Source organism: Crinia signifera, chromosome 2, assembly GCF_055691185.1.
Source record: "Crinia signifera chromosome 2, ASM5569118v1, whole genome shotgun sequence".
Classification (NCBI taxonomy): domain Eukaryota; kingdom Metazoa; phylum Chordata; class Amphibia; order Anura; family Myobatrachidae; genus Crinia; species Crinia signifera.
Window position 1 is genome coordinate 211338361 of NC_139218.1, and position 12100 is coordinate 211350460.

Sequence of the window (12100 nt, forward strand, 5' to 3'; positions counted from 1 at the left end):
TTCAGAGTGGTGTCTACATACAGACACATTAGAATCCTGGTGAGCTGATGCTCAGTAACAGGGGATGCATGCAGGCTGCTAATTATACAACCTGTCTGAGACGCTCAGCTACATCACCTCATTTGTGCATAGCCTAATGCTCAGCAAACCTATAAAAAATATATCTGTAGCATGTCAGCATGATATACATTGCTTCATGTGAAGCCTTTTTGCATACACTGTGCTACAGTATATCGTTTTGTAGCGATCCTGTGTCCATAGCAGTCCCATGCCTGTGTATGACGTCCTATGTTCTATTGCAGTAACGTGGGCATTTAGGTGTAGTCTGGAGGTGAATATATTAAACCTGTAGGAATCTCCCTCCCACCCTGCACTACTAATGAAATGCAATAGCTGAGGCTGTCTGATCTTCTGTGGTCATTGGTGGCTCACACAATGAAGGCTTGTATCTGGGATCTGCTGCAGGCATAAATCACCTACCTTTTATACACACTGCTTCCGCTTGAGTGTTACAGAATTGATACAGGGATACAGTTAACTTTACATGCTAGCTGTCATCCTTTGCATAGAGCATCCTGTATCTTCCACACATAAGCCATTCACAAGTGGATAGAGATCAGAGGTTAGCTTATCAGGAAGGAACAGTCAAGTGTCCACCTTCTGTAAGGCTACAGGGGTATTTGCACATGATGTACAGTACAGTACTTATTTTATCCATCCTCAAGTGCTATTTGTATTATCAAGCCGAGGGTATGGCGGAAATTTCCATTCCTTAGACAAACATCTAGGGGTTTTATGTACGTCTTGTAAACCCTTCATTGTCATTTAGTATTCCAGCCATCCAGAAGTGACTTTCTGTATTAATTGGTTTGCTAGTGTGACCTTTAGCACTTATCTGGTTATGACCTATCCTGGCCCTGATTACTACTTTTGTAAATGTAGATTATTTGCCATGTCAAGTATATCTCTATAAAAACTCATAGGTTGCTTTATTCCTAACGCTATACATTCATTTTTCATGCTTTTAATTCTCTGCTACCTGATTTTATATTAAAATATGGTGATTCAAAAAAATGCAACAAAAAGCTGCTTTATGTTATTTATTTTAGGGAATTATTTAAATTATAACTGACTTTTTCTTTTTTAAACCCAAACTATATATTCCTCATTTGAGGTGTTTTACTCAGGGCCCCCCAGCCACGGATTATTGAAATAAGGCTAAGGTTTTATGTATCAATTAATCCTATAACTATATAATACTGTTATCCTGAGGATAGAATATATGTAATGATGTGTAGAATATCTGATTACCTGTATTATGTTCTAATTGTACTTTCTATGGTGGACGAAAGTAGACAACAGAAATTTTGGGCAAAGGGAAAATAAAGGTTGTTACAATGCCTACATTAATCATAGTGCACCAGCTATTGGTTAAGACCATTAACATTTTACTATACAGAAGCATGTGTGTGTGTGTGTGTATGTATATATATATATATATAAATATATATATATAAACACTCTCAGTATGTATACAAACATAGTGTACACAAACACACACATATACATTCTGAAGCAAAGCCAATAAATGTGTGTGTGTGTGTGCACATATATATATATATATATATATATATATATATTTTATAGATCCGCATATCCAGAAATGTGTGTAAGTGTATAGTAAGCATATGTGTATGTAACCGTTTCGATCTAGATAGGTACTACAGTATATAGTGATTTAAATGGTATTGTTTAACTTTATTCTTACAAGGTCTATACTTGTTATCAAACAAGGGAGCCTCAGTCGCACACCTAATTAACAAGGTTACTAGAGAATTTACCACCATTAACACCTACTGTACCTACATTCATTTCTCTACTTGGTATTATATGCTGAAGTAATGTGCTTGGGCAAATGCAGAATTCCAACAGACTCTGTATAAGGTCCCTGGATTCAACCATGCTTAGGCTGTTAGCATTTCTTTAACTAATTATTATTATTATTATTATTATTATTATTATTATTATTATTATTATTATCCCAGAACAATGTTATTATGTAGTATAAGTGTGTACATGAAAATCATCATAATTTGTATTCAGAAAATATTTTGGGCAGTTAAGATTTTTGTGTTCACATGAATATACTGTATAGCCTACAGGGTATGGACTGGGGAAGAGCAACATTTTCTTCACTGTACCATTGAATATTCTCCTCATTTCAAAATTTTGCACGTTTCTCTGTCAGAATTTAGCCTTAAGTGCTCCATTTAAAATTACCCTATAATTTTTCTTCTGCCTTATACTCCAACCACATTACAGAGCAGAATAAATTGATGCCATCATTATCCCTGCTTTGTTTATAAAGAATAACTTACAGAAAGTGTGGCATGGGATATTTGTCAATAGAATGTGGAATGGGCATTCTAAATACAAAGCCAAACTTGAAGGTTGTTTTATGATGTTCCTCTACCACTCCACTCATCTGTATGAAGGAGATAGCTGATAACCCATACTATTCACATACTTGCCTTTGATCCTCTCATTCATTTAAAGGTAGAATATCTTGTGAAAGTACATTCATATTGCCTTTATTTATCAGCCTAGCCATTTCTGTCTGCAGGTTAATCAATTGCACTTCTATGTTCTGCTATCCCTTTGGGGCTGGTTGACTCCATCTTCAGAAAATAACCTTGCATGCTGGGTTCATTTCGTGATGACCACAATTGGAAACGTTTCAAACATACTGTATAGACATTTTAATGGTTTTCACATATGTTAGACTGCAGTCTTTTACCGTATGATTCATGGGCCTGATTCAGGGCCTGACAGTAGTGCGGCTCATACTACACTGTGCCCGCAATGTTGTAAGCCAATCGGCTGCAGGGTGTCAAGGATTAAAAGTTTGCTACCATTTGGGCGGTGGGGGAGGGGGCAGTGGCTGCCTCCATTTTGGGGGAATGCTAAAGCCAGGATAATTAAGTAAATAGAACTATTAGGGTGAAATATTCTATTACGGGTAATAGTCTTGCTGGAAGCTGTCCGATTAGTGCTGATAATCTAGGATTTGCATCCCCTGTCTGAGGCAGGCAAAGTCTATTCCTTGAGAGCAGCCCCACTGCGGCTTAACGAAAACACACAGATTAATTGAACCTGTGTGATTTTGTGCAAAGCGGGTATTTTTTATCTGCCCACTTTAAAAAAAAAATGCTAAACTTTAGGAGAAAAAAACAAAGGCAGTTTTTCGCTCCAGATGTTTCAGTGGGGGGGGGGGGGAGGGGTAATAGGATACCCCAATTAGACTCTCTGGGACACTATGTAATTGCATAATTTGTATCACTTATTAGCTATATTTATATGGTTTGTCCTAGAGTTTGTACCCAGCTCCAACAAATTTGGGATGGTGGTGTAGTTGTTTTTTGGCTATGTTTGAATTTTGGCAGGGGCATGGAGGTCTGAATGGTGGCCATGGAATGAGGGGGGGGGGGACACACTACAGGACAGTGGGACCATATTTCAGCACAGTATTCTAATCTGCATAAAACTGTGTCTGTTTGGATTGATAGTATAACTGATTATTTTTAACAGTTACAGTTACAGTGGAGCTTCTTAGTTTTCTGTTACTGCATTCCTACAGTATCCCTATTATCACAGCTGTGCCATGTCTCTCTATAAAAGGAGGCAATCTGTGTTGAAAATTCTCAATGGCAAACGTAGGGACAATAAATGTAATGGCAATACTTGTAATAGTTTTATATAGGGCACTTTCTCCAATATAACTGATGGTGGTAGCGATGCCCTAAGATATCTGGGTGGGGGGACGGGGAAAACTACGACATGAAAGCACTATGCACAGTACCATGGATGCAGCATGGCTGGATTAAGGGGTACATGGTCCATGGGCTGAATATGATCAAGGGCCTGATCATATCGAAGGATCATATAGAAGGCAAAGGAATAGTGATATGTGTGTGAGGACAATGTCATGTATGCATGTACAAAACCTATACTATCAGCCCCAATGTCTCCCTAAATGCAAAACAATGGTTACATTTTAGTATTTTTGATTTATAGTCAACTGTGTGGCCAATTGGGGAGCTGGTAATCATGCTGGTATCATGATAGGTCTATTTTATGTGGGGGCCTGGAGCTTTAGTTCCATCTGCCCCACTGCACATCGGCCAATGTTTTCTGCACCCTGGTTCAAACAATGGGCCTCCCATGTGATTCACCTGCTAGCTATGCTTTTCCAGCGATGCCACCTTTTTAGTGATTCATTCAGAAAGATGGTTCCTAACAAAAGCTAGCTAAGAATCTTCCTTTGTTCCAAAGTGTTCACTCTTTTCTGTAAATGAAAATGTTTCAGAATTCATGACCAGAATGATGGTACCTTAGGAGAAGTATAGGAAGCTGCATACCCAACATGACCCATTCCATTAGATACAAAATGCTCTTGGACTTCCTTCATACATTATGATTGCCATCACCTTTGCTGAAACATCCTTCTCATCAATAAACTAGTTCGACACAGGTGACAGCAATCATACATTAGGAGGGAAGTCCAGGAACAGAGTTTTGTACCTTACGGAATTGGTCATGTTGGAAGGTATGAAGCTGTCGCATGGGAGAGTGGAGGCCTACCAGTTCTAAATATCTCCCTCATACTGCTAGTAGACATATATGAGATAAGCTACAACCAGTTCAGCAATTGTGGAGCAATGATCTGTGCGGTGATATGGTAGCATGGCTGCCTGCCTATGTAGTGTACTAAAGGGAAGTGCGCCACTTTAGTCTTTGATAATTAAATAGCTTTTTTCTTTCATTAATATCATTAATGTAGTGTAGAATATCATATACTGTATCCTAGGCTGGATATATTACACTGTATGGATCCAGAAGCTCTTTTACAGTGCAACTTTTGATGAAATATCTTGGGAGTATCCCATAACAAACCTCTTTTCAATGAACTACAACAGCCATCATAAATTAGGATATTACTTGTAATTGGCAGGCAGTAAAAGCAACATCCTTTAGTCTGTGTTATCACACACGACTGCAGCATACAGTACAGAATAGAGCTTGCTTTATTGGCTACAAGCTATGCTGTGTTTCCCTTAGTTGTCCCATTTAATTTGTGCAATCTTTTAAATGCTAGTTGTAGTTACCAAATTTCCAACTGCTAAAAAAAACCACACAAATGTTCTGAAGGGAGCTATAGGGCTGAATTCAATTAGTCGAGGCTAAACACCATGGGCTAATTGATGGTCTGGGGCTATTCAATTATAAAATGGCAGCCCAAGATCAACCCACAGGATGCAGTTAACACGGATTTCTGTTCAAGCCTGAGGAGGCTCAAACAGAAATCCCTGTTCACTGCTCTGATCGCGTGTGAAGCAAAGCTGTTTTCCCATAGCTCCAGTACTTATTCCAAATTCTATGGGTTGATGCCTGAGGAAAAGGTGCTGTAATTAAATAACCCCTGGCATAAAAACCCAAACCCTTTTCCCAGCACATCAGATTACCACTGCTTACTGAATTCGGCACTTAATGTCAGTTTAAAGAGCAGTACTCTAACTGTGTTGGATACTAAATTGGAAAAATTGGTCAGAAATTGAACCCACAGATTATTATTTTATCCAATTTAAAAAATAATTACAGTATGATCATTTTTTAACTAGGTTGACCTCATTCCACTCAGAGTAGGTATTATATGACAGACATTAAACACCCAATTCCCTTCACTTTCAAGCAAAATGGGCAGACAACTTACAGTATTAAGGTTTTCTGTACATGGTAACAATAATAATGATATAACACTATAATGAGGGTTTACTGCACTGAAAGAACCTACTTATTGAAGGTTATTTACTTTGGGTTCATGTACTTATTTTTAACAGAAAATACATATAATTCTGTAAGAGGGCACTGTCTGTGGGGAGAGCAAATTTGTAGCTCCTGATTGGGAGGGGTTGGACCAATGGGTGCATTCTAAGACAAACATGCTTACTTTTTAGGTCTTTCCTCCAAGGCTAGAATTGGGGAGCTGATGACATGAATTGTGTCATTAATAATAATACTATTTATATAGCGATTTTCTCCCTCAGGACTTAAAGTCGCTTTACAGACATCAAACATTGGGGCTGATTTAGAGTTGTTCACAAAAGCCAATTCTTTGCTCAAAGGGACCAAACCATGAGCCTGATTCAGACCTAAGGAACAGGTCAGCACCGTCCGTCTGCCCTCCCCCCCTCCCCCACCACCAGTGCTGCCAATATCCCAAAACACATCCTCTTGTATGCGGCCAAAAGGGGACAGAATCATTCCATGGTCGTCCGGCATTTCTTCAGTGCAGGCAGGGAGGGCAGGGAGGGAGCTGTGGTCTGCCCAGCTTTTAGGGGAGCACTGGACTCTCCCCCAAAAATGCTAAAAATAGGTCATGCCCCCTCTATCTGAGGCCATGCCCACTCGCCATTTAGCTCCGCCCTGTTGGCACGGTAGGTCTTGATTTAAGAGTTACCAAAGTTGGTAGGTATGGATATGTGATTAAAAGTGCGTGCAAGCCTGCATTGGCCCTTTTTACATTCATTTCTGGGGCATGTGTAGTACAAGATGCATTCCACAAACAAGCTTGTGTTTAACTCAAGGTCTTTAAACATTAAAGCCATAGTTTAGGGGTTCTGTACCTATAGAAAACTATTTTGTTGGGAGTTGCCATGGTGTGTGTAGATAGGGGGAAAGAAGGTACTTTAGCGGAGAACACTTACCCCTACAGATCGCTCAGCACACCACTCCGGCACTCTGAGTAATCTAGAATCAGAAGACTCAGCAGTGTCGCTACATGTGTAGGCCCCCATAAGCTGAATTATATTGCAGCTGTACAACTAGTACACAATTCTGCTTTAAAGGTCACTTAGATAAATAAATCCATTAACCCTTAACCCTTAACCTGGTTCTGTAAAATGTCATATTTCAATCAGAAATGTACAATTTCAGTATACACAATCAAACATAATACAGATATTTATAATCCAAGTAAATGGATGCTTTGCTTTCTATGTAATATATATATATATACAGTGGTCGAAGTGGGGCGGTATACGGGGGTATGCCATACCGCCACTTTAATCTGAAGATAAAAAAAAAATCACTCAGCAGCGCATATTGTGCTTTTGTAATACCCCTGTACAACGGGGCAGTCTGGCAGGGGACGTTGATGGACAGGGGGGTGTCCGAAGGTGCGCACTATATTCACTCTTTACTTTTCCATACCCCCACTTCAAAATTTCCATACCCCCACTTCAAAATTTCCACTTCGACCACTGTATATATATATATATATATATATATATATATATATATATATATATATATATATAATTTGTTCATTATCTAAAAGAAGTGATGCTGATCCTGCATTGGGAGCAAGCACTTGTGATAGGTCTCTTTTAAGAAAATATTTCAGAATAGTGTTGAGTTTAATGCATGTCAGTTTTGCGGTTGTATCTTGCAAGTTTTCACATTGCGTGTATTCTGGACCTTAGTAAGTAGGGATGATGCATCTCCATTTTCAGCTTTGGGGGTATACAGTAAATTGGCACTAATAGGCATTTGTATATGTTCAGAGTTCAGTGGTGTCACACAGAACTTCTATTCTCTCTGTTATGCCCATCTCTGGACTACTCTAGTCTTGTTTTGCCAGACTTGCCAAAGCGGGAATGATTTTGTGTTACTGTAGCTACACCTCTGGTGTATGACGTTTTGTGGGTATTACAGAGCCCCTTATTTTCACCGCCCTCTTGGATGATCTCATCCGGTGTAGCTCGCAACTTTGTAATGACAGCACTGACAATATTTGAACATTTGAGTGGAGCTTACTATATTCCCTACCGCATGTACACACACACACACACACACACTCATCCATTGTATGGTTAATTTTGTTGGGAGTCATTTGACCTACCAGTATATTTTTGGATTGTTGGAGAAAATAGGATTACCCGGAGGAAACCCACTCAAGCACAGGGAGGAATAAAAAAACTCAGCACAGTTAGGACCTTGGTGGGAATTGAACCCATGACATTAGTGCTGTGAAACAGTAATGCTATCCATTACACCGCCCGTGCTGCCCCAGAAGGACAACATTAAGTAAATTAAGGATGTATTTAATATATATAGATAGATAGATAGATAGAATTTGTTTTTGTTTTTGCACTGCAATGTTGGAAGTGACTAGTCCTGACCAATTATTTTCAATTCAGTCTACGTCAGTATGCCTATTACATTACTATGTGTCTATTTCAGAGTGGTTATCCTGGACGTGACAGGACTATCTGGTAGCTGTAATTTCACCTTTAACTTCCCCCCTCAGCATGCCAAGTGGTATGCAAATATAATATTAGGTCCCTGACAGCATGCTGTGTAGGAGCTATAGGCAACCAGAAATGTCTTTACACATCACTCATGCTGTCTGCCTGATTATAGGTAACTAACGGAATGGGGGAAGCATTGTGTGAAATCTAGTTGTTCACAAAATTCTGCAGCACAAAAAAAAAAATAACATGCGCAGCCACAGATATGATTTACTTGCCTTGAATGCATGTTGCTTTATACCCAGCCAGGGGCATTATAACTTACTAGTAGGCCATTGACAGCTCCGTGCCAGTCCCCTTAGCTACTTTGTAGTAATTATGAGTGATCAAAAGACAGCTTGTGACGGCACATGGTGCTGCTCTGTGTACTGTATATGTGTCACTCAGTCACTGTAGAAGGAAGTTACACTGCCAAGCTGTTGATCATCATTCCTGATTTATTATGTGGACATGTCACATGCAGTCATTACCTTGGGTCCAGAAACAGGTCCAATCAGACCATTGTGTATTATTAGCTATTGTCTCTTCAGCATTACTTCCATATTCCATCTTCCTGGTGTGGGGTGCGTCAGTACTGCAGTCAGTGTGCTGCCCTTTTTTTTTTTAGTGCAAGTTGTGCAGCTACTGTATATGAAAGAAAAAAAATAAACTGGACACACTTCAAATACTATACAATACGAATCAGAACAATTATAATAAAGTCTGCAATAAAACATGCAGAGTAAAACTGAGGTACTTATCATTTTGTCCAAAAATATGGGCTGACCAACTGTGACCAGGTGAGCTCAAGAGCATGGGACCCCCAAGGCCAGCACAAGCCAACCACTCCAAGACATCAAACAAATCAGAGGTTTAAGTGTTACGTTAGTAAGAAGCAGCAGGTACTGTATGTGTTGATAATGTTACATACAGGTGGCCAGACATGTAAGTATGAGCGGCTTCACACTGCTTCACTACTGGAAACAGGGCCGGCTCCACCACTAGGCAGCTCTAGGCATTTACCTAGGGCGCTGGCCACTGGAGAGCGGCAATTTGGAGCAGGTTCCCCCCCTCCGGATGAAGGTGAGTGGCGGCAGCATCCGCAACTCCCCCCCCCCCATCCGGAGCGACTAGGAGGCCCGTTCCCCTCCCCACCCCTGGAGATACTTAGCGGCACTGGCCGCATCCCCCATCACCCCCCGTCCCTGGCAACCCCCCCTCCCCGTGGAACGACGCAGCGGCCTGCCACAGCAATGTCCCCCTGTGTGGAGTGGCCGAATACCCAGCAAATATATATGTATATATATATATATATATATATATATATATATAAAACTCAGGACTTACTCATACGGTATGAGCTGTCATCACACGCTTGGGTACTTGTGTATTTTGGCGGCGCCCCCGATGTCCGTCGTACGACGAACAGATCGCATCGCATGCCATGCACCCGATGGCATACGATGCGATGCGACGTGATTTTGACCCCCTATACGACCAAAAATCGTATGAGCACCCAAATGGGTGCTTACAATGTTAAATGCACCCCCACACCACCCCCCCACTATAAACGTGAACCCGAAGCGTGGCGAGCGGCGGCGGTACGCGTCCTCCGACCTTTTCATACCCCCACTATCCACGTCGGCGTGGAGTTGAGAATAAAATAGTGTGGTGAGCGCAGCGAGCCACCGAGCCCGAAGCGAGCCCCGCGAGGGGACGCGGATACCTTCACAGGTAAACGCGTCCCTTTGCGGGCTTCACAGGTATCCGCGTCCCCTCGCGGGGCTCGCTATGCTCGCCACGCTTCGGGCTCGGTTGTTTGCTGCGCTCGCCACACTATTCTATTCTCAACTCCACGCCGACGTGGATAGTGGGGGTATGAAAAGGTCGTAGGATGCGTACCGCCGCCCCTCGTGGGCTCGCTGCGCTCGCCATGCTTCGGGTTCACGTTTATAGCGGGGGGGTGGCGTGGGGGTGCATTTAACATTGTAAGCATCCATTTGGGTGCTTGACATTGTATAAGCACCCATTAGGGTGCTTATACAATGTTTAATCGCATCGCATCGTATGGCATTGTATGCCATGTACAATGGCATACAATTTCAAAATTGTATGCCATCGTGCACTATCGTACGATATCGCGTCGCATCGCATACCATCGTATGCGTTATGGTATGCGATGCGATGGGCGCCGCCAAAATACACAAGTACCCACGCTTGTCTTTTCTCTGATACTCACAGAAAATGGCCAGATAATAACACCCCCAGATTTCCTGTCAAGCAACATTTTTTTTTTAAATTAAGGCGTGTTTGGTGGAGTTTTTGGCTCTTGCCAAACCGTGCTCAAATTTGTGCATGATCAGTTCCAGCATGTGCTGTGGATTCCTGATATATAGAAGAATGTTGTTTGTGAATACTGTTGGTTTAGTGCTACATGCGCCACACAAACTCCTTGAACATCAGACCATTGCTGCAGAATCTGAAGAAGAGGGTCAGTAGAAAGATGAAGAGGAGGAGGGATATAGAGGGCATCCTTGACTGGTACCCCACCCTAATTCTATAGGCTTACCACACATACCATTAATCAATAGAGATGTAGGCGGAGCCTTAGAAAAGAATTGAAACACTTTTAGAAAGTCCGGGGTAAAATCTCTGCAAGCCAAAAATTTAAAATACAAGGGGCTGGGGTACCGTGTCAAATGCCTTATGGGAATCTAGGCTGAGAAGCATATTATGGACTTGAGTATCTTTAGAGGAAGCAATTTTAGTGCCTTTCAAAGAGTGTCTTCCTGCCACAGATCCCAATAGGTGGTCAGTTAAGAGAGAAGGAAAATATAAGTGGGTTACCATAATCAACATTCAGTAACGTAATGGGGCGCTAACATCCCAGAAGAAGAGGATCCTTCTCTGGTGTGAGTAAGAGAATGGTATGAGAGTAGCTGTTCACATTTTACCACAGAATATTTACATTGTCTTTCTGTACTGCCTACCTATGCTATAATATATACAGTAATACAGTACATGAACACCTTCAATGATTTTCTTTTATTGGGCGGGATGTAGTAATATACATCGCCGCCCCTCGCTGCCCAGCCGCCACGATGCCAGCGCATATGTACTAACATGCGGCTGGCATCGCTGTGCGGTGACTGAGACCCCCCGCGATACCTGTATTCTGGTTTGCGTCACCTCCTGGGCTCTGCGGCGTCCCCGGCATCTCCTCCTCCCCCTGCAGCTGGATGGAAATCCCCGGCTGCAAGATGCTGCTGGGGGAGGAGCAGCAGCATAGAGGACAGGGGAGGGCCCATAGGCTTCTATAGGGTATCGCCACCCAAAGGTGGCAATACCCTGCCCGCCGAAGACGGTGCGGCCGGGTTTTAGTAAATTTGAAAATGCGGTAAACCCATTATCTGTCTTTTGGAGAGTGTCCTCCTTTATAGAAATATTATGTGCCATTTGTTTAATTATTTGTTACTGCAATTGTTTCTGGTGTCCAGCTCTTCATTAAAATATGAGGTATCACTATTCTTATGGTAGCTTTTTTTTTATTAGGACCCAAATCAAGTCGGTGAATCATCTTCATGACCCAATTGTTACGTTTTTAATTAATAAGAATCTTTCTTTTAATTACTTTTGTCTGCAAACTAAGTATACAGTAATATATTTATATACAATGAATAGACACTAGGGACTTGATACAAAACCGTAACATTAAAATAATTAGTATACATAAGGTCTACACAAAAAGGATC

The 12100-nt window shown here is 41.5% G+C and overlaps 1 protein-coding gene across 3 annotated transcripts in view; it reads left to right on the forward strand.

Moving 5' to 3' along the window:
- Positions 1-12100, forward strand: part of CSMD2 (CUB and Sushi multiple domains 2) — a 909603-nt gene that overhangs the window by 577 nt on the left and 896926 nt on the right. The window lies entirely within an intron of this gene.